Consider the following 3,808-nt stretch of genomic DNA (forward strand, 5'->3'; position numbering starts at 1 on the left):
CTGATCAAAATATATCTCGTGGAAAAGAGTCTAGCTGGGTTTTTTTGGTTTTGTTTGTTTTTGTTTTGGTTTTTGGTGGTGGGGAGTCTATAATATATAGATATGTTAGCTCATGTTTTATTTTTGTAGACTAAAAAATTCCTTAGCGTAGGATCTTTCTGCAATTCAGCTTGGTGTTTCTTTTCCGTTTCCTCCACCTTGATGCCTGATGCATGGGAAGCTTTCAAAATGGCTGTAGAATACGAAAAAGGGAAGCATGAAGACTGATGAGATGCCACCTATTCAAAATTAGGGTGTGAGGCCTGCTTCATTCCTAAAATTGATTTTCTCTGTCAGGAAGTTAATGCTGATAATATCCATGTTTTTTTGACATATCACATTTGCTTGTTTCTTTTGAGAGTGAGTCAGGGTGGAAAATAATGCCTAAATTATTGGCATTGGGAATAAATGCCATTATTAATGGCATTGGCCATTCCCTAAATTACAGGGAAAGGAATCGCTGTGTGCCAGGAGAAAGTGCAAGTCTACACACCCAGTGAATTTGCTACACATTGTCTTTCTACTGTCCTTGGAGAAAAGCATCCTCTAAGTCTGAATGTGTCTTGCACAAAGTTAGGGATATGAACAGTTAATTGTAAGTCTTTTTCTCTTGGACAGTGTATAAACTAGTCCTAAATCTGGATAGTGTGTGTGTGTGTATCAGTAAGACTGAGACAGAAATACAAAGAAAAGTTGAAATGTCTTTCTGTATCACAGGGGTTCCAGGTGAGTGGTATTTGGTGTACGTTTATACATTTATAAATATAAGATTTCATAGCTCTTCCCTTTTTGATGAAAATATTATGGTATTAATAGCCAGAAAATAACCTGGTCTCTTTGAATTTACTCTTAGTGGTAGAATATCTCCTGCTTAGAGTTTCTAGCTTGACTAATGCCATATCTTGACCAAATCCAAGTCCTAAAAGGGAGTCATATAAGAATATCAGGATGTTAGGTACAATGTAGAATTAAAGAGTATATCTGTACAGATAGCTCTCTGACTCACTATTAGACTCTCATCATATAAAACTATCTAGTCGTAATGGTTTTCTTTGGTTGAATGTCAGCTATAACTAAGTCACTAGACTGGGCATTTCTTATGGCTTATAGCTAATATTCATGAAAATTCTGTAAGGTACCTATTATCCCCATTTTACAGATAGGAAAACCTGAGGCTTGGGGAGACAAAACAAACCCTGATGGAATAAAAATGTTTAGCTTCTTTCATCATTTTCTAAATAAAGTGGAAAGATGAGTTCTCTTTTTCTGAGTAGGTAAATGATAAATGATATTTTTGGTAACTAAGGCATGGTAGGGGACTAAATTTGGGGGACTAGAACCCATATTATTCCATTTGTGTCTTGTGGTATACCCACCTCCAAGAGATCATTGCAAGCTTCAGTGGAACTGAGTTCAGATTAAAATCTTTATTTTTCTGCCTTCAGAGACAAAGAGAGCTTTTTTTTTTTTTTTTTGGTGGCAGATATGGAATTATCTTACTGTTTTCTGTGTATTGAAGATTCTTATGTCAGTAGCAGTTGTGGCTGTTTCTGTTGTTCCTATTGGTCACACATGCTATTGTACCCATAAGGAATACACAAGCCTGTAGTGGATTAGTTGGTATAAAGGCCTTCATTCAGTAGGTGAGGAACTCAGGTAAAACAGGAGCAGTTGACCTGAGTAGTGTTTAGCACTCACTGTTTGACTAGAACTGCAGACCTCCAGGTACCAGGCTGTGATTTAGAAACGGAGCAGTATCATTTGAAAATGATACCTGGAAATATTCAGATACATTTTCCAGTAGCACTCACTATCTAAATTGAAGTGCATAAACATAGAAAGTATGGGCTTTTCTAAAACAAAATGCACAGTATTTCAGGCAGTGATCTAATTACTTACCCCCCTTCTCCCTCTTCAACACTGCATAATATTGGTGGATTGCTAATAAATCATGATAGTGCAAAGAATAAGACCATTGGCCCCTCTTCTCTAAGGTCTTGCTATTCTAAATGTGGTCCATGAATCAGCAGCATTGATATCAGCTGGAAACTTGTTAGAAATGCAGACTTATTCTACCTCTACTCCCAAACCTACTGAATCATAATCTGCATTTTCCCAGGCTGATCCTTGCACACATTAAAGTTCAAGAAGAAGTGCTTGAAGGCAGTGTTTTTCAAACTTGAGTGTGTTTACAGTTGACCCAGAGAGCTTGTTAAAAAACACAGAGTCCTGGGCCCAGAGATTGATTCAGTGGGCCTGGGGTTACATGCATTGGGAGTTGTCCCTTCCCTAGGCATCTTGCAGCATTTATTGGATGGCCCTTGGGCTGGGATATTCCAAGTATCATTTGGGTGGCTGAACTCAATGAGTTAAGATACTTTGCAACCAGTTATGGGTACTTTTACCAAGGGCTGAAGATAGAGTCCACAATAGCTCTATATTTATTCATTGAAAAATTATCCTGCAGAGGACTAAGGGTGATGGAAAACTGTTCTGTGGTCACTGGGAAAAGCAAAGATCTATATAGAGATGTATAGAACAGGGGAATAATGTTTGAACAATTTCTAGTAAGCCATTTAATAGGTTGGCCAGAAGCTTTGCCCTCTTGATCCATCAAAAGGAAAAAATTACACATCTCAGCTTTTCTGAGATTCCACTTCCTTCTAAGAACTCTGATAACTTCTCACCGTTCTTGTTGTCAAGAACAGCAAGCACAGACCAGGATGTGGCAGCTGACATAACCATCCAGTCTTTCCTTTTTAAATTGGTTTAGGGCGGTTCTTGGACAGCTGAGGCTTGGCAGGCTAGTACTTTGCCTCGAGGCGTTTTTATGTGTTTAGCCATTGAGAGCATAGGCACCTTTGCGGTTTGCAAACAGTTCTGTTGACCAGCGTGGTCAGGAATTACTGGTCCCTACTCTTGTACGACTGCTAAATCTGTGAGCATATGCTTGTTGAATGGGTTTGAATAGGTATGTTTTCATTCTTGTCAAAATGAAAGCTCTGAATTGACATGTATTCTTGTTTGTATCATGACATTTTAAAACAGCAATGCCACTGGAAAATTCATACACACCCCAAAAATAAATTTTTCTTAAGACTTTTTTCCCTATAATGTTTAAACCATTGTTTATCTTCTGTGGTTGGCATTAAGTATTTGATATGAAAGAAAAAAAGTTGCTTCACAACTGGTCATAGGTGTGTTACTTAGAAAACTCTGGTTTTTTAAGGTTGTAGGTGAAGTTTTGCTCATTTGCTCTTAATTTTCAACTGTTTTAATAATCAATAGTAACATTCGTAGATATGTAAAGTAACTGCTAAGAGAACTTCCTATGTGACAAATGTCAGGATTTTAAAAGCTTTACTCTTTGTACATTTCTCTTGTTTTGAGTTATGTGCTTTTTGGAACAATATAAGAGTTGAAAAAGTTGGAAGGATATTTTCTGGAAAATGTGTCCTAGGAAATAGCTGAGTTTAGTGTTCGTTTTTGGCATGGCATGCATGTGTACTTACTACATGATAAGATTTTTTTTTTAATTGAAATATAGTTGATTGTACATATCTCTGGGGTACAGAGTTGAATGTCAATACCTGTATGCAATATGTGATGATCAAATCAGGATAATTACTATTTTCAACATTATACAATTAATCGTTTTTCGGTGCCCTTTATCAATTCCTCCCTTCACCCCCTCCCCCTTCTCTTCCTCATCTCTGGTAACCTCAGTTCTGTTCTCTCCTTTTGAAAGTTCAACATATTATTGTGATTG

Source organism: Galeopterus variegatus, unplaced genomic scaffold, assembly GCF_000696425.1.
Source record: "Galeopterus variegatus unplaced genomic scaffold, G_variegatus-3.0.2 Scaffold315, whole genome shotgun sequence".
NCBI lineage: Eukaryota > Metazoa > Chordata > Mammalia > Dermoptera > Cynocephalidae > Galeopterus > Galeopterus variegatus.